The sequence below is a fragment of the Procambarus clarkii genome, chromosome 14 (assembly GCF_040958095.1).
Source record: "Procambarus clarkii isolate CNS0578487 chromosome 14, FALCON_Pclarkii_2.0, whole genome shotgun sequence".
NCBI classification, from domain to species: Eukaryota; Metazoa; Arthropoda; class Malacostraca; order Decapoda; family Cambaridae; genus Procambarus; species Procambarus clarkii.
Genome location: NC_091163.1, coordinates 14,625,166 through 14,651,528, shown reverse-complemented (window position 1 = coordinate 14,651,528; position 26,363 = coordinate 14,625,166).

Genomic DNA, 26,363 nt, shown 5'->3' with positions numbered 1-26,363 from the left:
GTTCACCCTACCAGTTCACCCTACCAGTCCACCCTACCAGTCCACCCTACCAGTCCACCCTACCAGTCCACCCTACCAGTTCACCCTACCAGTCCACCCTACCAGTCCACCCTACCAGTTCACCCTACCAGTTCACCCTACCAGTTCACCCTACTAGTCCACCCTACCAGTCCACCCTACCAGTTCACCCTACCAGTCCACCCTACCAGTTCACCCTACCAGTCCACCCTACCAGTTCACCCTACCAGTCCACCCTACCAGTTCACCCTACCAGTCCACCCTACCAGTTCACCCTACCAGTCCACCCTACCAGTTCACCCTACCAGTTCACCCTACCAGTTCACCCTACCAGTTCACTCTACCAGTTCACCCTACCAGTTCACCCTACCAGTCCACCCAACCAGTCCACCCTACCAGTTCACCCCTACCAGTCCACCCTACCAGTCCACCCTGCCCTCCGTCACTCAGACCATGACGAAAAGCCTCTTCCATATAATTAGCTCTTTAATAAGTATCACAAGTAGATGAGAGAAGGGTTGTTAACGTTCTCGGTTAAGGAGAGGAGAGAGCGAGGAGAGAAGAATTGAAGAGGAGAGGATGAGGGAGAAGAGTGAAAAAATAAAGGGGATGTGTGTATGAGAGAGAGAGAGAGAGAGAGAGAGAGAGAGAGAGAGAGAGAGAGAGAGAGAGAGAGAGAGAGAGAGAGAGAGAGAGAGAGATACAAACAGCCAATGACAGTGGGACAGAAAGACAGGCATTTAAAAGAGACAGTAAAAAAACACACACACAGAAACGGACAGACAGACAGATGAGAGAGAGAGAGAGAGAGAGAGAGAGAGAGAGAGAGAGAGAGAGAGAGAGAGAGAGAGAGAGAGAGAGAGAGAGAGAGAGAGAGAGAGACAGAGAGAGAGAGAGAGAGAGAGAGAGAGAGAGAGAGAGAGAGAGAGAGAGACAGACAGATGAGAGAGAGAGAGAGAGATACAGACGAACAGAGATGCATATAAACCGAATAACGAACCAGACGGGGAAATAACGTAGGCTGAGACAGCTTCAGATATGCCGTTTGTGCATTGTTACTTGTCTTGAAAGAGATGTTGTTCGTCTTGCACCTTCCTGGTGGTCTGGTCGAGGACCGGGCCGCAGGGACACTAAAGCCCCGAAATCATCTCAAGATAAACTCAAGATAAGATTCCCTTTCGAGGCGCCGAACAGCCCACAAACAACAAGACTATCAAGGAACATATCGCCAAACACACAACGAAACTACGACGTTGCTACAACGTTCAATAACAAAAAGCACAAATTTTTAACTTAGGAGACAGCACTGCTCCTATGCCAGGTAAGTCCACTCTGGGCTCACCATAGCCCATGCTACTTGTCCCGCTGCTGTATCAGGTAAGTTACGGGCTCACCATAGCCCGTGCTACTTGGAACTTGTTCCGAGTAGCTGAATCTATAACAACAACAACATTTTAACTTATAACTTAAATTTATACAAAATTACGGGCTATTCATGCCCGTGCCACCTTTTGGGTGGCTTATCTTCATCATTTTATAATCATTAACACTCGGTGTTTGACAATATTTACAAAGATCAACGAAACATAATTCTCAGCGCTAAGCCCCACTAAAACTACAAAATGAACTTTAGACAGCTAATATTCAACTTCCTTCTCAAGATAAGAAAAATAGTGACGATTTCTCCTAGTCATTGATCTTACTCCTTCTATCGTATTGAATAATATATATCTTGAAGAACGACTGCTACCAAAATAAATATATATGTGTGTGTGTTATATATATATACGTATATACAAACATGTTTACTTAAGTTATACACACGTTTACGTATAATTTAAGCATAATTAAACTACAAACACAACCTCGGGTGAAATACAGTGTCCTCGCAGCCTCTGAAATTCTATAAACTGTTCCAAAGTTATGCAGGATATGATTATGACTTTATGAAAGAGAGAGAGAGAGAGAGAGAGAGAGAGAGAGAGAGAGAGAGAGAGAGAGAGAGAGAGAGAGAGACAGAGAGAGAGAGAGAGAGAGAGAGAGAGAGAGAGAGAGAGAGAGAGAGAGAGAGAGAGAGAGAGAGAGAGAGAGAGAGAGAGAGTGGGGTGGAGAGGGAGACAATTCAAGTTCGTTAGTATTAGAGAGAGAGAGAGCCGGGAGCCCCATTGCTGTCATCTCCTCCCGTGGGGGTGATTGAAACGATGACCCTTAATTAACCAAGCTAGAAGTGAGTGTCATTCATCCTGCATATAGTTTGAGGAAGACGTCGTGGAGTCGAATGAGAGAGAGAGAGAGAGAGAGAGAGAGAGAGAGAGAGAGAGAGAGAGAGAGAGAGAGAGAGAGAGAGAGAGAGAGAGAGAGAGAGTTAGAAAGAGAGAGAGAGAGAGATAGTTAGAAAGAGAGGGAGAGTGAATGTTATAGAGGAAGGTTAATGATATCTATGAAAGACACAAAAAAGACTTATAAAGAGCGTGCCTTTTCCTTTCTGAAAACTACGCTATTATTATCCTCCTTGCTGGTAAAGGCACTTAGATTGCTGCTCTTGATCGCGTGGATTACCTACAAAAGGCTGATGTTTTGCGTTCAGACTTTGAGACAAATGCTTCTCTGGTTTCTATAACCTCTTAGAAAATCGCCTTACATTAGGGTCGCCTTAGAAATTAATTTGAACCGATAACTAAGCCTTTGTCTTGTAGACTTTGATTTCGTCAAACATTTAAGTGTCATTTGCCCTTCTCTTCTTGTTTTAACTGTCTATTTAAAATCCTAAAACTCCAAAACCTTCTGTTCCTCTTTTACCATTAGTTCTTTAAGACTGACAGGTTATCCACCGCATTTTCAAGATGTTTGTCTTAATGTTCATTCTCTTATTAATAATGTTCCGTGGGAGGATGATCTCTCTTTTTTCTTCTTTTGGAGGATAAATGAGGGACTTTCTCCTCGATCTCATCAATTCTAACTTCTTCTCTTTCAATGGTAATCATTTGTCTCAAGCTCTCGGAGTCGCTGTGGAATCGTCTCTCACTCCTGTTCTTGCCGTTATGTGGAGAACTATGAAGCTGTTCTTCTGTTATTGATGTTAATCGCTCGCTGTGGCTTCGCTATGCAGATTATATTTTTGTTCTTTGGCCTCATAACTCTAGTCTTTTTCCATCTTAATTGTCCAGCCACTGGACGGTAGAGCGACGGTCTCGCTTCATGCTGATCGGCGTTCAATTCCCGACTGTTCACAAGTGGTTGGGTACCATTCCTTCAATTTTCCTTCCCCCCCCCCATCCCATCCTAAATCTTTATCCTGACCCCCTTCTCAGTGCTATATAGTCGTAATGTCTTGGTTCTTTCTCATAGTTCCCTTCTCTTTCTCTCTCCTCCCTAAAGAATCTGGATATAAATGTCAAAACTATTGGGAATCTAATTATTTTCCTCCTTTCTAAGATGTACGTATTCGCAGCTCTGTGTCTGGTTTCTTTTTCTCTGTCTATGGAAACCTTAAGCATAATAGTTTCTTCCCTTCCTCCATCTGTTAAGAAAAGTGTGTTCGACCTTCTCTTCCAGCGGCATCAGGGACCTTCAGTTTCTTGATTCTAAAATATCTCTACAATTCTCTTTCTCCTGATTGTTACGCCTCAAATGTGATTGACTGGGCCTCTTATCAGGCTATAAGAGCTTCCTTTCTAAATCTGCTTTCCAGCACTAGAAACCTGTGTTGTTCTTTCCCTTCATATTCAAACTAAAAATGTATCAGAAAAGCACATTTTGTCCTCTTGATAAAAATAAAAAACTCGTCTTTCGGCCAACAAACTTGGCATTAATGTGGGTTACACTGCCTCTCCTACAATTAACCCCTCTAAGTTCTCTTTCTTCTTCTCTATTTTGATGCTCTTTTGTCTCTATTTCACCTCTTTTCAAAATTGATTTCTGTGGTTTTTCTTTATGACTATACCCTTAGGGTTTAATTCTTACCTCTTAGCTTTTACCTTACATCCTTACCTAATAAACCGACTTTCTTAAACACTCTTACCTTACACGACTTGATAATGGTCCAGGAAGGACCGAAACGTAGTCACGTCTTTTATTTTCAGTAGATTTATGATATGAAATCTATTTCGACTAACAGCTAAGTCGATTGAGCTTCGACATCACAAGCACGGAGTCTACGGTTCGAAACTCCAACAGGTGAATGGAAAATTTATAATATGTGCAGACGATGAGTCACAATAACGTGGCTGAAGTATGTTGACCAAACCACACACTAGAAAGTGATGGGACGACGACGTTTCGGTCCGTCCTGGACCACAATCGACTTGAGAATGGTCCAGGACGGACCGAAACGTCGTCGTCCCTTTACTTTCTAGTGCGGAGTCTGGTCAACATTTATAATATGTGTCAACTTACAAACAAGTATAAACAAGACTAGACTCACACGTAAAAAAAAAAAGGTACACCAAACCAAAAAAAATTGAAAAACAAAAAATCAACAAAAGCCTCTTCACCTTCAAAAGCGAAAAAAAATCAGAGAAAACAGCTCATAACATGCAAATAAAAGAGAAGCGGCCGCCGCATTTGGCAATACTGCACCACTTCACAGCTGTTCATTCCACAACGGCCAATACCATAAGGCCAATATATGGCCTTTTTCGTGAACTTTTACTGGCCCTCACCTTTTACACGTATTGTGATCCTATTCTTGGGCATGGGATTCGAACCTCGACTTTTCTACATGACAATGCATAGAGTGCATCTTAAGCCAGAAATTTGATCTTAGAAAAAGGGTCGAATGAAATATACTTTAAATAATTAGACTCGAGGGAAATTGGTCTTAAGAAATAAGTCCAAGAAATTATATCTTAGAAAATAGTTTTAAAATATTCTTCGAAAATATATCTTGGAAAATAGACATTTTAAAAATAGTTTTTAGCAGATTGTATGCAAGAATACAAGCCAGCACGACCTAATAGTACTCGGATGGGTTATTGGGGGATTGAACTCAGATACCTGCATAAAGCGAGGCCGTCGCAGTACCGACCAATCCATGTCGATGGACTCACAGACGTTAAACGAGACTTATTTAGACGATATTGCGCTTCTTCGGGAGAGAGATGCTTCGTTCATTCTTGGGGGGGGGGATACGATATATATATATATATATATATATATATATATATATATATATATATATATATATATATATATATATATATACATTCCTACAGTCCCTCCAATGCGTTATGTGAGTTCCTCAGAGGCTATGGGTCCCCCTTCTTCCAGCCAGAGGTGGTACTCCCTTCCCTATATTTATATATATATATATATATATATATATATATATATATATATATATATATATATATATATATATATATATATATATATATATATATATATATATATATATATATATATATATATATGATACGTCCTTTAAGATTCGCTACTTGGAACCAAAAGTTCCAAGTAGCACGGACTATGGTGAGCCCGTTGTGGACTTACCTGGCACTGGAGCTGGGCTGTAACTTGTATGTTGATACATTTAATATCTTATTAATATCTCTCCATGTAATGTCATTCATGCATATGTCACCTAACACCTCACCATGAGAGGATATAACCAGGTGCCAACAGTACTATTTGTCTTTGAGAATGTAAGGAGAGACCTTACGAAACGGATCACTAGGCGTCAGACCCAAATAAAAAGTAAACATGAGCTTTGGAGAGTTAATTTTTAATCTTCCTGCTTCATTGAAGAGAAACAAAAGGAAAATCGTATTTCAATGTATTTATAAATGCCAGAATCATAAATCTAAGACTTTCTGCAGACGAGGAGTTACAATAACGTGGCAGAAATATGTTGACCAAACCACACACTAGTAAGCGAAGGGACGACAAAGTTTCGGTCCATCATGGACCATTCTCAAGTCGATGAAAATCGGCTTGAGAATGTCCAGGACGGACCGAAACGTCGTCGTCCCTTCATTTTCTAGTGTGTCGTTTGGTCAACCTAAGACTTCCTGTCGTTTTCAACGAAATATATTTAAAAGGAAGACTGCTACCAAAATATATTATTGCTACTGCTACCAACTAGAAAACCACTTTTCTAGTTATAATCTAAATTAAATACTGTTTTCGAGGTTATAAATTTCATGTAAATATTACATCTGTCAGTGCCTGGGTTTGTTTACTATTTTACAATTAGTGCAAGGTACTTTCTCTCTCTCTCTCTCTCTCTCTCTCTCTCTCTCTCTCTCTCTCTCTCTCTCTCCCCCTCTCTCTCTCTCTCTCTCTCTCTCTCTCTCTCTCTCTCTCTCTCTCTCTCTCTCTCTCTCTCTCTCTCTCTCTCTCTCTCTCTCTCTCTCTCTCTCTCTCTCTCTCTCTCTCTCTCTCTCTCTCTCTCTCTCTCTCTCTCTCTCTCTCTCTCTCTCTCTCTCTCTCTCTCTCTCTCTCTCTCTCTCTCCCTCTCTCCACTCCGTTCTTCTTTACTCCAGGCATCCAGCATCTCGTTAAGCACTCAAGTGCCTATAACGACTCTTCAAAATAGAATTGGGTCACCGCTTGAATGCGGTAGGTACAACAAACTCCGGAATATTGGGACACAACCACTCGCTTAAATACCGTAAGTAACTCGCTTATAGTCAGCTATAATCGAGTTTTATAGACGCTTATAAGTGAGCTCTCTTCCTCCTTTCGCGCTACTGAGTGACAGGCGTGAAATTTGCATTTAATAACTGGGTTTATCGCCTTGGACCACTTCATGAAAATATCGTCAAGATTTTTTTTTTCCCGAAGGCATTGTCAGGTTAAAAATGGTCCTTACTCTGTCGTTGGTAAGTGTTGTTTAGGTAATATTGGCACGAGGAGAAAGAGGGGGAATGGGGGGGGGGTACTGTTGAAGTGATTGGTTGGGGGTAGGATTGGTGATGTGGTTGGTAGTGTGTGTATGTGTGTGTGTTTTGGGGGAGGGGAGGATTAAAGTGATGGTTGGGTTGGGTAGGAAGGATTGGAGAAGTGTGTTGTCGGGGGGGGGGGGAAGAATTGTAGAAGAGGGGTAGGGGAGTTAATGGTAGGGGTATGGCATAACGGAGAAAACAATACATTAAGATGGGGATGATGGGTAGGGACTGAGCATCGAACGCGGACTTAGCTGAAACACGTGCTGTCCACGGTACAATGATCACGGCAAAGAGCGTATTGTAGTATTTATAGGGAGGCCAGAAATACAAGTTCAATCCCAACCACGGCAATTTAACCAAATTATTCATAATTTGGTTAATCTATAATTATCTATAATTTGGTTAAACTATAATTATCTATAATTTGGTTAAATTGTAATTATCTATAATTTGGTTAAGCTATAATTATCTATAAGTTGGTTAAACTATAATTATCTATAATTTGGTTAAACTATAATTATCTATAATTTGGTTAAACTATAATCATCTATAATTTGGTTAAACTATAATCATCTATAATTTGGTTAAACTCTAATTATCTATAATTTGGTTAAATTATAATTGTCTATAATTTGGTTAAAGTATAATTATCTATACTTTGGTTAAACTCTAATTATCTATAATTTGGTTAAATTATAATTGTCTATAATTTGGTTAAAGTATAATTATCTATACTTTGGTTAAACTCTAATTATCTATAATTTGGTTAAACTCTAATTATTTATAATTTGGTTAAACCAACTACAACCAAAATATTTACTTGAATACAACGTTATTGCAATTTCATTGCACTCTCCTCTTTCCAAGGTCGACCTTGATCAGCTTACCTCGGAAGGTCAGCCTTGAGTGCGAAGACGGAATACACTCTCGGCCTTTACCAGCAAACCTTGTCACTATTCTGAAAGACTAAGGAGCAGTTTTCCTACTCAAAGATAGCAAGACACCAATAGAAAACTGCAGGGCAATATACTTGCCTTTAATCGTTGAAATGTTATTAAAACTATGCTTGAGACACTAGAAAATCTTGATAAAAGCAACATACTACTTAAAAAAAATCTATTTGGTTTTTGGGATTTAAAAAAAATCACATCAGATCTGATTGATGTGATGTGATGTATTATATTTAATGCTATCTTATTTTTGGGATTATGGTGGCACGTTATCGATCTCTCAGATAACACTCAACTGATAGCTATCTTAAGGAGGCGTCAGATATATCGTGCTATCGAACGACTGGCCAGGAAAATACTCATATGCAACCCAACAATTACCATTTTTAGAGTTAATGTTGATTAAAATCTGTCCTTCACCTCAGATGTAAAAATGTTACAGTCACAAGGAAACTAACATATCTACGGAGGTTAGTGCATCGCCAAGATGATAAACGATGTAAACAATCAGTTTTCCTAATTACCTATAACGGAGCACTAACCACTAATTTGGGTACTACTCCACAGGTCACAGTCTCCAGGCAGACTTAAAGATAGTCCTCCGCGTCTGGTGAGAACCATAGTTAATATATTTGACCCAAAATCGTATTTGCAGTCTCTCCAACACAGGAAAATTTAAATACGTCGCTCGTCGACGCAATTCTACTTCACTCAAAATTAGCGAGATTATAGCACGCATTTTGGCCACATGTGCCAATTGGGTCATATTGAGAATGCAACAGTTCAAAGATCTTGTAAATCTTTGAACCAAATTGAACCAAATATTGCCAAAATATGGCTAAAATCACACATCAACATTCATTGCATCACATCACATCAACATTCATTCATTCAACATTGCTACAGCTAATTGCTCGGAAATATTTCAATATGGGATTCAAACTTTGAGATAAAGACTTGTGACATAAAGAAATATATAGTAATAATTATAATAATATCAGCGACAGATCTATGAAAAAATAAAGTAATAAGTAATATTACCCATTTTACATTAGTAAAAGGCGTATTAAATGCTGTTTAATAAAATATATAAATAATAATGATAATTATGATATTACAAATTTAAATGATGCTTTCAAATGTTAAAATTTTTATTTCAAAACCACTTATTTTCAAACTTTACTGAAAACAGGGAAAATATTAAATAAAATTAAATATTAAATATATATATATATATATATATATATATATATATATATATATATATATATATATATATATATATATATATATATATATATATGTGTGTGTGTGTGTGTGTGTGTGTGTAAATCATGAAGAAATTAACACGTGATGATCAATGTGACGAAGTCAGATCACGAAGGAAAGATTAAGACAGGAATTTACTTAAGTACTTTCGTATTTAATATTACATCTTCAGAAAAATACATCCTTCTGAAGATGTTTTTTTAAATACGAAAGTATTTAAGAAATTTCCTGTTTTAATCCTTCTTTCGTGGTCTGACTTCGTCACATACATATGTATGTATGTATATATATATATATATATATATATATATATATATATATATATATATATATATATATATATATATATATATATATATATATATATATATATATATATATATATATATTAGTATATTTTGGTAGCAGTCTTTCCTGTAGACATATATTATTAAATATGACCGAAAAAGTAAGATTAATAATTCTAACACGAATTTTCTCAATCTTTCGTACATTACGCTTCACTGTTGGAGGTAAATCAAAAATCACTTCTCCAAAATTCATTTTTATTTCTAGTCTGACGCGACACGGGCGCGTTTCGTAAAACTTATTACATTTTCAAAGACTTCACAAATACACAACTGATTAGAACTTGCGTTTCCCTGATTTTATATCTACATTTGAGTGAGGTGGGAAGGGTGATGTGGCATTACATTTGAGTGAGGTGGGAAGGGTGATGTGGCATTAACACAAGACAGAACACTAGGGGATATTAATAGGGTATTAAAAGTATCAACACAAGACAGAACAGAAACAATGGGTATTGAATAGAAGTGTTTGTAGAAAGCCTATTGGTCCATATTTCTTGATGCTTCTATATTGGAGCGGAGTCTTGAGGTGGGTAGAATATAGTTGTGCAATAATTGGCTGTTGATTGCTGATGTTGACTTCTTGATGTGTAGTGCCTCGCAAACGTCAAGCCGCCTGCTATCGCTGTATCTATCGATGATTTCTGTGTTGTTTACTAGGATTTCTCTGGCGATGGTTTGGTTATGGGAAGAGATTATATGTTCCTTAATGGAGCCCTGTTGTTTATGCATCGTTAAACGCCTAGAAAGAGATGTTGTTGTCTTGCCTATATACTGGGTTTTTTGGAGCTTACAGTCCCCAAGTGGGCATTTGAAGGCATAGACGACGTTAGTCTCTTTTAAAGCGTTCTGTTTTGTGTCTGGAGAGTTTCTCATGAGTAGGCTGGCCGTTTTTTTGGTTTTATAGTAAATCGTCAGTTGTATCCACTGATTTTTGTCTGTAGGGATAACGTTTCTATTAACAATATCTTTCAGGACCCTTTCCTCTGTTTTATGAGCTGTGGAAAAGAAGTTCCTGTAAAATAGTCTAATAGGGGGTATAGGTGTTAGACAACTAACACAACACCTATACCCCCTATTAGACTATTTTACATGGAATGCACTTCAGGAACAGGTTGTGGAAGCAAATACTATTCATAATTTTAAAACCAGGTATGATAGGGAAATGGGACAGGAGTCATTGCTGTAAACAACCGATGCTCGAAAGGCGGGATCCAAGAGTCAATGCTCGATCCTGCAGACACAACTAGATGAGTACAACTAGGTGAGTACACACACACACACACACATACACACACACACACACACATACACACACACACACACACACACACACACACACACACACACACACACACACACACACACACACACACACACACACACACACACTTATATATATATATATATATATATATATATATATATATATATATATATATATATATATATATATATATATATATATATATATATATATATATATATATACTGAAAATAGAAGAATATTAATTTTTTATATTACAGTTAAGTGGAATTAAACGGATTAGAAAGCCAGTGTTCGGACTACTATTCGTACAAAACATGAAAGCTAAGCCGGAAATAAGTGTTCGGATCTGCGTTCGTATAAAACACGAACTCCAGGATGGAAGTAACAGTGTTCGGACCACCGCGGGTCCAAAACATGAAGGAGAGACCGGAAAAGGTAGAGTTTTCATTTCAGCTTCAAAGCTTTCTCTCTCTTTTTTTCTCTTTCTCTTACCACTCGCTCCATGATAAAAAAATAAATAAAAAGTTGAGCTCAGAGGATCAGAAAAATAAGAAAGAGGAAGGATTATTGCTCCTGTCGGTCCCACAGGGACTCCGCACTGTCACGTGAATATGAATATATTTATATAGTCTAGATTGGATCCGTCATCGAGTACTTCCAACAAATTATATTATATTACACACAAACACGCACACTCAGTGATGTGGTGGAGGCTGACTCCATACACAGTTTGATATGTAGATATGATAGAGCCCAGTAGGCTCAGGAACCTGTACACCAGTTGATTGACAGTTGAGAGGCGGGACTAAAGAGTCAGAGCTCAACCCCTGCAAGCACAACTAGGTGATTACACACAAACACACACACACACAAACACACACACACACGTGTGTGTGTGTGGCCTCGCGGCTGAGTGGACAGCGCTCTGGGGTCGTAGTCCAAATGTCCCAGGTTCGATTCACGACAGAGGTGGAAACAATTGGGAAGAGTTTCTTTCACTCTGATGCCCTGTTTACCTAGCAGTAAATAGGCACCTGGGAGTTTAACAGCTGCTATGGAGCTGCTTCCTGGGGATGTGTTCGCGCGCACGTGTTGGAGAGAAATGCATGTAGTTGACATAAATGAGGAAAATACATTGGTTAGAAAGAATTCTGCAAACACTATTAGAAAATACAATTCGTTAATACACACACTCAAACACATATTTCGGTTATGCGGTAGTATCCACATGTTAAAAAAAAATAATATTCCTTAGTGCGTGAAATATCTAGATGAAATCGCTCAATATAGGTCAACTACATTGAGTTGATCTACTTATTAAACTGACTGAAATCAAGACTATTACTGAAGACTTAAACTGACTAACATTGACTGAAATCTCTTACTGCTCCGCAGTTATAGGTGAACAAGAACTTCAGATGCAAGTGCAACAAATGTATCTTGAAATGAATTGCTTCATTGATATACCATATAAAGGGGTTTTTCACCAATTTCTTGAAGGTCTCTGCCTCCTAGCTTGCAAAAAACGGAGATTTTTTTAACTTTGCCTCAGCATTGATTCAAAAAACCTTGATTTTTTTAACTTTGCCTCAGCCTTGATTCAAAAACCTAGTTTTTTTTTAACCTTGATTAAAAAAAACTTTGATTTTTTTTTAACCTTGATTCAACCTAGATTAAAAAAAAAAAAAACTTTCCTGCAGTGCACTGAACTATGTCTGTCTCTGAGACGTTCCCAAATCTGCTGTTAAAAAAAACCCACTTTACTTGATCACAAATATTGTGAATTTATTGTGTTATGTTTAAGATCTGCCTTCTATATATATAAATAAAATTGATAGTAAAATATAAACAATATTATTATTTTGATTACTAAATATTTTTCATATGATGAGAAACATTAATACATTGAAAATAAAATTATTTATATATTAAAATAATAATTACGGGCAATATATATAATGGTATAATGTTACATATTTACGAAATTACATAATGTAGTGATGAAAACATGCTAAATGTGCAATAATAATGCAGAAACAAGTAGACCATGTTCCAATATTATAAAATGGAAACCATCAAAAAAAATTTTAACGCAAAAAATGTCCTCTAAAATCCTTATTAATTTTCCCTTAAGTGTTACTGGGATGGCCATCGGTTTTTTGTAAAATTTTCGGCAGTTCTCTCGAATCACGAGAGAGAGACAATCCCACGAGGATTGTTGATCAATCCCACTCTATTGCATCTTGGCCGATTCGCTTGTGGACATTTCATTACAATTAGTTGACAGAATCAAGTCCCCCTCAACCCTCCAGACATTTTAACTTTTACCTGTAATTCTTTCCTCGTCTTCCCCCTCTATTCCTTTTCTTCGTTCCTCACCCCCTTTCTCCACCTTTCCTGTTCCATCTTCCCTTTCACCTTCCTTTCTCTCCTCTCAACTTCCTGTCATTCTGCTTTGTCTCTTCCATTTACCGTGCATTTTCGAGTCCCATTCGACAGCATCCATCCCCATGACGCTGTCTTTCTTCCCCATTCCTCGCCCCCCTCCTTTCTTGCCCCAATTCCCTGCCCCCCCCTTTCCCTGACCCCATTCCCCACCCCCCCCCTCTTCCCTGACCCCATTCCTAGAGCCTCCTAAAGTAAACAATTTATGACGTAAATTATTGGTCATATTAACAAGTTTGCAGAAAGGGGGAGGGCTTGGGGGGGGGGAATGGGGAAGGACAATATACCCATGTGGTCAATAATCAGATGGTCAATATACCCATGTGGTCAATAATCAGATGGTCAATATACCCATGTGGTCAATAATCAGATGGTCAATATACCCATGTGGTCAATAATCGGATGGTCAATATACCCATGTGGTCACTAAGCAAATGGTCAATATACCCATGTGGTCAATAATCAGATGGTCAATATACCCATGTGGCCAATAATCAGATGGTCAATATACCCATGTGGTCACTAATCGGATGGTCAATATACCCATATGGCCATGACTGACATGACCAGGTGGCCGCTAAGTAAAGGTTTCCGCTAAAGAAAGACACACACCCTAAGTGGTCATTGCCCCCCAGAACCATTTAACGTAATTGATCAGAATTAATTTTATTCTTGAAAAACAAAATTGCTGCAATAAATGGAAGAAATGTACATGAAATTAAATATTGAATAAATTATTATAACAAAAATACGCTTCTTAATTAATTGCTTGGCACTAACTACTTCTGTTAGAATTGGAGTGTTTTAATTAAACTATAAAATAAATCTATTTCGATAAATTAAAATGTATATGATTGATCTCTAGAGGTCAGATGCATGGAGGTGGCATCACACACCTTTTAACAGTAATTGCTGCTGGGTAAGTGCTCAGCATAGACGAGTCAGGATTGATATAAATGAAACGAGTACCTCTTGGTACAGTGCCAATGTGACTTCCACAATGAATCTTGGAACATTACATTAAAAATACTGAATTATTTTTGTTTCTTTCATTTTTGTATTTCTATAATGTAAAACACAATGCACTGATGTATGCAAAATTTAAAACAGTTTATATCATACTTTGCCATTAAAATCCTGTAATATCAATACATCAATACTTTCACATCAACACACATCAGTACGGTTCGCCGACCGTTCAAGTGGTCAAAGACTATTCCTTTCCTCTGTCCTACCCCAAATATTTATCCTCATATCCCTAACAAGTGCTCTTTAGTGGTAAGGGCTTAGTTCTATCTCCTGATTGATACCTTACCTTAGATAAAGATCATTCGAGATTCTATTCTTTTACGTCCCCATGTAAATTATAACTGCAAAAGCTTAATTATAACTTTTTAAGTACAATGCAAAGTGTTGAGAACCCCATTAACTTGAGAGAGAGAGAGAGAGAGAGAGAGAGAGAGAGAGAGAGAGAGAGAGAGAGAGAGAGAGAGAGAGAGAGAGAGAGAGAGAGAGAGAGAGAGAGAGAGAGAGAGAGAGAGAGAGACTTACAATTCGATTTCACGGTGATTATAAAACTTACATCACTCACCAAGTCTTTCTCACCCCGAACATTTAAGCCAAGATTTTACGGGTTATTCATGCCCGTGCCATCTCTTGGGTGGCTTATTCTTCATCAATCATCAAGCCAAGGTCAGTAAGCGTGTCGAGCTCCGCCAGGGATTGATATCCCACCTAGGTCCTCATCTGTGTCCTCACTCCTCAATATAATCATATGATACAAATGCAATATAGCAACGTTAATTAAAGATGCTTCACCCTAGATTCGAACCCATGCCGCTTAGGATCACCCACAAACGTTCACCGTACCGTGCCCACCGCACCATTGATCGTCTATTCATACATATTCTCATCGACTTGAGAATGGTCCAGGACGGACCGAAACGTCGTCGTCCCTTCAACTTCTAGTATGTGGTCTGGTCAACATACTTCAGCCACGTTATTGTGACTCATCGCCTGCATACATATGATTACGGCGAGTCATTGAAGACAGGAATGCATGTCAGAACCACGTGGCAAGTCGTTTAACAGGCAAAGACCACTCATAAATACATGAATCACTGAACGTGGGAATGCAGGCCGGCTTGCCCCATCAATTTGTGTTGTGACAGTGCTAAGCTTTGCCCATCAAGCTGACAGTGAAGGCCGGAACGGGCGTCTGCACGAATGTCTTGAAATGAATGACAAAAATATTGAGTTGGATCTAAAAATCAGAGAAACTGTTTGTTGCCCCTGAACGTCATAGCTTTGAACAAACCTAACCTAACCTGACGGAAATATGAAACGATATATAGTCTAGGTATGTGTGTGTATTCACCTATTTGTGCTTGCGGGGGTTGAGCTTTGGCTCTTTGGTCCCGCCTCGGGTGTGTGTGTGTGTGTGTGTGTGTGTGTGTGTGTGTGTGTGTGTGTGTGTGTGTGTGTGTGTGTGTGTGTGTGATGCCACTGAAATGCCATATTGTGTTTGCAGGTAAAGGGTTTTAGTTCCTAATGTAAACAACGGCCTCAAGGCCATTGTTTGCACTCAAGGTCATCAAGTCAGGGGCAGAGGAGAAGACAGCCGTGGAACAATGTGGGAACTGTGTATATATAACATTTCCTAAGATAGTATTATTATATATTTATATTATTACGGGTTATTCATGCCCGTGCCACCTCGTGGATGGCTTAATCTTAATCAATCAATCAATCAATCAAGCTATTGTAATGTTAGTATTTGAGATTGTAGCAAGTGTTTTCTAGGTAATGTTGAATTCAGTAGTATTGGTAATTAGACTGATAGCAACTGGTGCTAACTGTTAAACTAGTGCCAGATGAACTGTTAACAATGAAGATATTACTATTACCTCTAGTACTACCAGTAGTAGTAATAACAATTTATGTAGGTAGTAATAATTGTTAAAAAAAAACTTTTAATACATTGTTTTCATTAGACGTTTCTGTTGTTTAGAAGTTCCTGTGAATATTTTGATGTGTAGTTTTCCTATGTACTCCAAAATACTACTTTCGCTCATATAATATTTACCCAAATACTTGTATATAATATTTTCCTAAATACTCCCATATAATATTTCTCTATATATTCCCATAAAATTCTTCCTATTTTAATATACTCCGGAGAACAAGAAAGCCTTTGTAAGGACAATGAATTCTCTCAGGAACATCAAAATGGACATTTTGTTCATTTTTTTGCAGGTTTTTAGATTTTTAGTTTTTTTTAGGTCTTTAGGTCTTTGTTTTTCCTCGTAGAATGAGTAAAAAGGAATGTTTAGCAGCGTGAGTAAAAGGGAATGTTTAGCAGCATGAGTAAAGGGTTCTTAATGGGTGAGTAAAACGGGTTTTTCTTGTTGGATGTGATGAGTGACATTCAGGCAGTGTATCAACTGAGAGAAATTTGCAAGACACACTCCTTGCAACAGTAAGAATATCCTGCAAGAGAATTAAAGGTGTCTTGTTGCGAGATACATAAACTGGTATTTTCTTGCAGAGTAAAAAGGGGTCATTCTTAGCAAGAGGAGCATGTGAATCCCCCCCTCTCTCAGAGCAGAGGCAGCAGCCTCTTTGTCCCAAGAAGAGTGTGAAACAATACCCAAGACCACTAATACATTTGAACCCCTGGATTACTTCGGAGCAGGCGAAGGTACGCCTAATGAAAACACGCTCTTTTAAACAGGAGTAGAGCCCGGAATGCATCGAGCGCCCATAGTGCTCTAAGTGCTTAAAATACTCCGAATGCCAGAGTGTCAAGTTAAAATTATGCCTTTAAAAATACTCACAAAAATCCCTTGTATTTATAGTTCAGAAAAGCTGCTCTCTAGACACTGAAATAGACTAGAGAGAGAGAGCGAGTGAGAGGATTACAGGAACGAATGATAAAGATAATTTATTTTATTCAAGGGTGAAACGCAAGGAGAATGTAGAGAGACAATATTTAAGGAGAAGAAGAAATATAAAAAAAACAGATAAAAAGAAAAAGGAAGAGCTTGAAAATGAATAAGATTGTAATTATTACAAATTATTGTAATTACCACAATTATCATCGTTTGTAAATTGATTACGAGCACGACTGAGAATTGAGATATTTGCATCAGACTTATTATAAATAAAAACGAAGTAAAATTATCAAATGAAAAATAAAAAAAATGAAAAGGAAAGCCAGACTGAAAGTAGTTAAGGAAAAAAATCAACTCAATATTCGAATTTGCATGACAAAGAAATATAACTATATTCCAAAAAAAACACATCATAGAAAGATGAAATCGACAGTTAAAGAAACAGCTAAAAATATATAAAAAAAAAAAACACAGAATGAAACGCTCGTTGTGAATGGTGGGAAAAAGGTATCACAGAGCCTTGGGACTGTCCAATCAGCGTGTATTTTATATGTAGACTGGGGGTTTTTTTTCCTGGTTGTGTATGGCCCAAAACGATACCAGAGAGTCGAAATATCGTTTCCGAGGCGGAGGGCGCAAGCGATATCAGCATATTTCGTCCCCCTTTGCGTAATAGATCCCATTCCTGTCGATATCAACAGAGGCATACATGCCATATCTCAACTTGAAGAGTCCGATTTAGAGGCCTGGTGTTGCTGTTCTGAGACGTGGCAAGAGAGGTTTTATTTTTGTTTGGCGTGCGTGTGTGTTTTGGAAGGATTTTGTTTAAATCTCTATTCCTAAAAAGTGAACAAAACAGCAAGAGGAGAATGGTAGACACATAAAAAGATAAGCGCGCGCACACACACACACACACACACACACACACACCTAGCAGTAAATAGGTACCTGGGAGTTAGTCAGCTGTCACGGGCTGCTTCCTAGGGTGTGTGTGTGTGGTGTGGAAAAAAGTAGTTAGTAAACAGTTGATTGACAGTTGAGAGGCGGGCCGAAAGAGCAAAGCTCAACCCCCGCAAACACAACTAGGTGAATACACACACGCAAACACACACACACACACACACACACACACACACACGCGCAAACACACGCACGTACGCAATGCCTAGTTTTTTGTCAGTCCGCCAGATTGTATGATTTTTTTATGCCTATTCCTTGTTTTGTGTCTCTTTTTATATCAGTCTGTTTGTGTGTGAGTGCCTGTCTGTCTGTCTTTACATACGATGCCTATTTGGGGTGTATTTTACATGCTAGATACAATCATATATCATACAATCACTGATACAATTATTTTGCTCTAGTTTTTACTATGTTCATAGGTCATATAAATGATGGAGGACAAGCCATCTAAGGGAGCCGGTGCGTGCTCAAGATGCGAGAAAACTTCTGCTTTATATAAAGTTTTGCAATTGCTGATGTTGAGCAGAAAGTCTTAGTGCTTAAAGTTTCTTAGGTGCCTTGATTGTTTGGTTCTGTACATGCCTGTTTGACTGTCTGTGTGCCTGTCTCTCTCCCCCACCCCCCGTCTATCTTCACCATTAAGTGTGAGTAAATCACGAAAATTAACACGTGATGAAAAATGTGACAGTGTCAGACCACAGAGGAAGAATTGAAACAGGAATTTACTTAAGCACTTTCGTATATTAATACATCTTCAGAATGAATGATTAATTCACCATTAACTATATAAACACAGAGTTTACTCATCAAATCTCTCAAGACTTCCTTTAGTAATCAATTCTGTCACGATTGCCTTTATCCATCAATTTAGATTTTTTACTCATCAAACTTTTACTCATCATTTTTTATTCATCAAACTGCCAGAGTGAAGGTGTCTGCTGATTAATTGTTTTGTTTATCCCAGAAGTGGAAAATAAGTGGCAATGATAAATGGTATATATATTTTCTTCTGTCCTGCGTGGACAGAGTTGATTGATTGATGAAGATTAAGCCACCCTCTACGGGCATGGGCATGAATAGCCCGTAAGTGGTAGATTTTTTGGAGTGAATCAATACAGTGTGTTGAGGTCGCATTGAATGTTGTTGTTGTTATAGATTCAGCTACTCGGAACAAGTTCCAAGTAGCACGGGCTATGGTGAGCCCGTAACTTTCCTGGCACAGGAGCGGGGCAAGTAAGCACGGGCTATGGTGAACCCGTAGTGGACGGGAGATGTCTCCCGATCGCATTGAAATCGTCAGTCCATAATATGTGGCTGCTTTTGTTGGGAAAGATACTGCTTGACAGAGTTGATTGATTGATTGATGAAGGTTAAGCCACCCAAGAGGTGGCACGGGCATGAATAGCCCGTAATTGACAGAGTTAGAGAGCTGCGACAAGTTACATACAGAAATCACAATAGCGTGATGTATCAAATGAACAAATCCACAAGGGCCGTGACGAGGATTCGAACCTACGTCCGAGAGCATCCCAGACACTGCCTTAATCAACTGTCATTATCTTCCCCATTCCATCACCGATCTTTATCAATGTTCGTCTTTTCCTAGCTTTTTGTTCGTAGCTCAGTCTTAATCGACTGAGCTGCGACATGGTAAAATAATTGCAATCAGAACCTCTCAGACGTAGGTTCGAATCCTCGTCACGGCCCTTGTGGATCTGTCACAAGTATAATGTAATGGGTATTACTGATCTTTGAAGAACAGATGGTGAACCTAGTGCTTTTGCCATAAAAGTTTACAAAGCTGACTAGCATATATAATTGTTCATCTGTATTTATTGATAGATAAATACAGTATATAATGTATATAATTGATAGACTGTAGTTAACAGCTGGTACAGTATGCTTTGAGATATTGAGCATTCAAACACTGGTGATTAAATTGACCAGACCACACACTAGAAGGTGAAGGGACGACGACGTTTCGGTTCGTCCTGGACCATTCTCAAGTCGATTGTGAGAATGGAATGTTTTTCGTTTTTATGGAATGACAATCGACTTGTGAATGGTCCAGGACGGGCCGAAACGTCGTCGTCCCTTCACCTTCTAGTGTGTGGTCTGGTCAACATACTTTTACGTTCGGCCGAGCGGACAGCACGCTGGACTTGTGATCCTGTGGTCCCGGGTTCGATCCCGGGCGCCGACGAGAAACAATGGGCAGAGTTTCTTTCACCCTATGCCCCTGTTACCTAGCAGTAAATAGGTACCTGGGTGTTAGTCAGCTGTCACGGGCTGCTTCCTGGGGGTGAAGGCCTGGTCGAAGACCGGGCCGCGGGGACACTAAAAAAGCCCCGAAATCATCTCAAGATAACCTCAAGATAAGATAACTTTAACCACGTTATTGTGACTCATCGCCTACACTGGTGAATAAACTGCTTCTGGAAGCTTAGGTTCTTATCAAGTCACAAATATAATTCTTGCATTATATTCAAGTTTTAAGAATAGGGTAAATGTATTGTCCATTGATTCCCATCACTATTAATGTAATGGGGAGAGTCTGACATTTACAAAACACTATCAACTAGATGAAGGAAAGGATTCCACTCCATCTCACCACTTGGGGGTGGACGGTAGAGCGACGGTCTCGCTTCATGCAGGTCGGCGTTCAATCCTCGACCGTCCAAAGTGCTTGGGCAACATTCATTCCCCCCGTCCTATGCCAAATCCTTATCCTGACCCCTTCCAAGTGCTACATAACCGTAATGAGCTTGGCACTTTCCATACGATTCACCAGACAGCACCGCTCCTGGGCCAGGTAAGTCCACTACGGGCTCACCATAGCCCGTGCTACTTGGAACTTGTTCCAAGTAGCTGAATCTAAAACAACAACATGGCACTTTCCCCTGATAATTTCCTCCTTCCATCTCGCACCTGTTCCTCTCTCGTCTACTCCATTCTTCGGGCCAAACTCTCCTTTCCCTTCTCCTCTACACTCTTCAACATTCCATCCTACATATTTTCCTCTCATCACTACACCATCTCCACTTCCCTCTCTCTCCCTTTCCCTCTCCTTCCATCCCCTTAACTCAATCTCTTTCCCTTCATTTCTCATCTCCCTTCTTCATCCCCTCCACTCCAATTTCATCTTATAATAGCCTCCAATCTCCTTAAGGGCTTGTCTCGTGCTCTGCCCAAAGTAACTGTAATGACGGGACACGCAAGTATTATAATAACCTACATTATGAACACCACATATATTGGCTCATAACACACTAATGGGAGCTTTTAATAGCCTCCTTCGTCTCTATGGAATTTGAACTATATATTGTAAAAGTTTCACTTTGGATATATATATATATATATATATATATATATATATATATATATATATATATATATATATATATATATATATATATATATATATATATATATATATATATATATATATATATATATATATATATATATGTCATACATATGTGTGAATGTGTGTGTCACATATATCAATACTGGATCGTATATTTCGCCCAGTGCATTACAAGATATAATCCCCCCCAATCAATATATTATAGAAGGAATCAATGTCTTGAAGCTCTCACTATAGACTGTTAATCCCCAGTATAACGCAATGTCTTGCGTCACCTCCCACCGTCAGGATATATTCCTGACGCAAATATTAAAGCTTGGACGCAAGTATTGGACTTAAGGCTTATCAACCTCTAGAGGATTATTAAGGCCACTAGCTAACTCACCATATATGAAGTATACTGCAGTCTTGCACATGGCTCGGGTCTAAAGTATACATACAATGAGAGCTATGTTAAAGTATACTCTCATTGCACTAAGAAGAGGGACAACACCCATCAATGTATACATCAATGGATTTTAACTTTTTTGTTTACGTTTTAGAGTTGATGAATCAATAAGGGAATGAGAGTTGATGAATGAATAATGTAATGAGAGTTGATGAATCAATAGGGGAATGATAGTTGATGAATCAATAAGGGAATGACAGTTGATGAATCAATAAAGGATTAAGAGTTGATGAATCAATAAGAGAATGAGAGTTTATGAATCAATAAGGGAATCAGACTTGATGAATCAACTCGATTGTGAGTGTGACTGACATCAGTTTGATGAGACGATTAAAATTTAATAAAGCCACTTTAAACCATTGACGTTCCATGACAGCATTTTCAAGCCAACATTATCTATTATTGAGTAATATATTTTCCTAATTCATCACCAATAAGTCCAATATATAATACCCTTAGGAGGTCTGATACTAGGAGGCCTGGTGGAGGACCGGGCCACGGGGACGTTGAGCCCCGAAATCATCGCAAGAAATCCCCCCCATTCATCATGAATTGTTGCCAACTTCCTTGAAATGTCTTCAGGAAATCTAGCATTGCATTTCTTGAGTGTTTATTGCAGGATCTTTAGGTCTGTGGTTGAACCATATTGATTGCAATATTTTACTTGTTAGGACAGAGGAGTTACGTTCCTTCAGTCTCCCCTTACACTTCACTCTATCATTCCATCGAAATGATTGGGCACCATTCCTTTCCCTCGTCCCATCCCAAAGCTTTATCCTGACTCCTTCCAAGTGCTATATAGTCGTAATGGCTTGGTGCTTTCCCCTGATAGTTCCCTTCCCTCTCTCATTTCACTCTGTCTCTTTCTGTCTGTCTGTCTGTCTGTCTGTCTGTCTCTCTCTCTCTCTCTCTCTCTCTCTCTCTCTCTCTCTCTCTCTCTCTCTCTCTCTCTCTCTCTCTCTCTCTCTCTCTCTCTCTCTCTTTCCCACCGAATCCTTCTCTCATCCTTCTCTTTCTCACTTTTCACACTCCCCCCTAATCCCTCCTCCTATCATTCTCTTTTCTTCCTATCACTCTCTTCATGAAGGCAGTGTCGTGAATAGATAGAAAGATTATTAGAGGGAAAAAGAACATAGATAACAGAAGCAAACCACACGGACTTGAGATATGTAAATATCGCAATGATGAGTATCAAAGGGGGATTGAAGAGTATGTTTATGAATGCATACAAAGAATGAATGAAGGAAAGACGAGGAAAGAAGCGAAGAATACACTAATGAAAGTAGTAAGAAGATGCGGTCAGGTGAGAAGGTTATACTTTCTAACGTATATACCTCCTATACCTCGAAGTATATCAGGTATACCTTGAGTATACCACCCTAATACGAAGAGAAGTTAATCAAATCAGGATACATATAAATCTACTTTCATAACACATCCAGAGCATGGCGTAGGCTTGTGAGAGTACAGGGTTCGAAGGGTTCGAATCCTATTCACGGCCTCAACCTATTTTCTCATTGATCACGTTAATGGGATTTAATCCAATTATCCCATCAGTAGTCCCATTAATACTATCATAATTATCTTTATTTGACATAATAATAATAATCGATATACAAATAAGAAGTACAGTTTTTACCTGTTTTTGCCTGAATTTCAGTGTTTTTAATTTTAGCATGAGTATTGTGTCGTATAATTTCGTGATCCTCACCTATAGCTCTTGAGGATTGGACGGTAGCGCGACGGTCTCGCGTCATGCAGGTCGGCGTTCAATCCCCGACCGTTCACAAGTGGTTGGGGACACTCATTCCTTCTACCCTCCGTCCCATCCCTAATCCTTATCCTGATCCCCCTTCCAAGTGCTATATAGTCGCAGTAGCTTGGTGCTTTCTCTACGGGAGGCATCTCCCGTCACGCAGGGTGCAGTCGCACCTCCACAGATCTCCAGTATCATCTATTGATACTGGTAATGGCTCAAAAGGGCCACCACTTACGGGCTATTCATGCCCGTGCCACCTTTTGGGTGGCTTAATCTTTATCAATCAATCTGCTTTCTCCTCATAGTTCCCTTCCCTTCGTCTCTACTTACTACTGCTGGAAGATTTCGTCTTGATTAGCTGTAAAATTACCCAATGTTCCAATCTACACTTTCCCGACACCTAATTGTGATTAGACTTTATTTATTTTATTGATTAACTGGATTATATGGATTATTTCATAAAAAAAGCAAATCATTTGATGGTAAAATTAGCTACATGTGAGCTTTTACAAACTCATGTCGTAATTGATGTTGTCATACTGCCTGACAAAGGCCAGAGTACCACTGTCACAGCTGTTCGTCATTCTCACCTAATTGGCCAATTTCTTCTGGACATTTTTTTGAAGGTATAGCTAGTTGAAGATGTCTCCGTCGGGTGACCAAGCTTTGTTGCGTTGATAACTGTAATCATTGATGACTTCATCTTATATACAATGCATTACAATCATGCTCATCTCTCAGAGATGCTAATTGAAGTCGGGATGGTTCATTGACCGATCAATGAACCAATGGTCGATCAATGGTTGTTCTACTGGATCATTACTCCATCACTGGTTGTTCTACTGAATCATTACTCTATCACTGGTGAGTTTAATTACTCTTCAAGAGATAAATAATTTTAATCACTGGTAGGATCAATCACCCTTCAAGGTAGGTTGGGTAATCACCAGGAGAATGGGTTAAGCCAGTATAATTATATAACACTTCGAAGTGATATAAAGGTATAGGGCGCACATATAGGACGTAGGGATGGAATGGTGCCGAACTGTTTGGACGATCGAGGATCGAACTCCGACCTGCATGAAGCGAGGTCGAATTTGTACTGATCGTATGTACTGAGTTATAAGTTATGCACGATAATGCATCATTTTTTTCTGTATTGCAAAAGAGATAATTGTTAATTTCTAATTTATTCGTGCCAAGGTTTTTAATAAATAACTTTTTATTGGTCACACGGTAAAAAATATAGTGAAATTTATATACAAAATTATGGTCAATGGGCATAATTTCCTTAGTTTTGAAGATGACTTGACCATGTATTAAAGCTATTGGGAGCCGGTCAGCCGAGCGGACAGCACGCTGGACTTGTGATCCTGTGGTCCCGGGTTCGATCCCGGGCGCCGGAGAGAAACAATGGGCAGAGTTTCTTTCACCCTATGCCCCTGTTACCTAGCAGTAAATAGGTACCTGGGTGTTAGTCAGCTGTCACGGGCTGCTTCCTGGGGGTGGAGGCCTGGTCGCGGACCGGGCCGCGGGGACACTAAAGCCCCGAAATCATCTCAAGATAACCTCAAGATAAGCTTTATTCAGTGCGGGTGTTGTATAGAATACAACTTCAGAGAACAGAACCCAATAAAAAACCTCCCATCAGAGTTGGGAACGCAACATCTCATCACTGGATCAACTTTTTCGACTTGGCCTAGTCGACTAAGGCAGCGTCTGGGATCCTCTCGGACGTAGGTTCGAATCCTCATCACGGCTCTTGTGGATTTGTTAATTTGATGCATCACGCTATTGTGATTTCTGTGTGTAATAAAAGTAACGCAGTTTCCATCACTTTACCACATCTCTATAATAGTGAAGTCATGATGATTTGTCATGAATCTTGTCTTCAACTACGATACAAATAGATTAAATATCTACATCAGTTTTTGAAAGAGGCTGAATACCACAGACCAATAGATAGCAGAATCTATTTATCTCCCTTCACATCCTTAAAAGACATGTTTAAAGTAAGAATTAGTATTGAAAATATAATCTCGAAACAGATTCTAACTCGATTCAGTTTAAAAAACATTAACCTGTACTTTTAAATACACATGAACGGGGTATACACATGAAAGGGGAACTTTTCAACATACTCTGGGTATGATGAAAGAAGTAAAATATAAGCAAATTGATAGTTTAAATTTGTTGATGTATAAAAACGTTCACCAAAAAAACAGGAATTGATAGAATTATACAGATTGGTAGATTATGAGGAGAGTAGAGATAGATGGTGATAATGGTATGGTTGATAGAGGAGGGAACTATCAGGGGGAAAGCGCCAAGCCATTACGACTATATAGCACTTGGAAGGGGTCAGGATAATGATGTGGGATGGGACGGAGGGTAGAAGGAATGGGGCCCAACCACTTGTGGACGGTCGGGGATTGAACGCCGACCTGCATGAAGCGAGACCGTCGCTCTACCGTCCAGTGGCTGGACAAATAAAATGGAAAAAGACTAGAGTTATGAGGCCAAAGAACAAAAATATAATATTTTATTATTAATTTCTACGTGTGATTTTCATGGTAGTGGTTTCTCCCTCACTCTGCTAACCTGCTCTCTCTCTCTCTCTCTCTCTCTCTCTCTCTCTCTCTCTCTCTCTCTCTCTCTCTCTCTCTCTCTCTCTCTCTCTCTCTCTCTCTCTCTCTCTCTCTCTCTCTCTCTCTCTCTCTCTCTCTCTCTCTCTTCTCTCTCCTCACAAC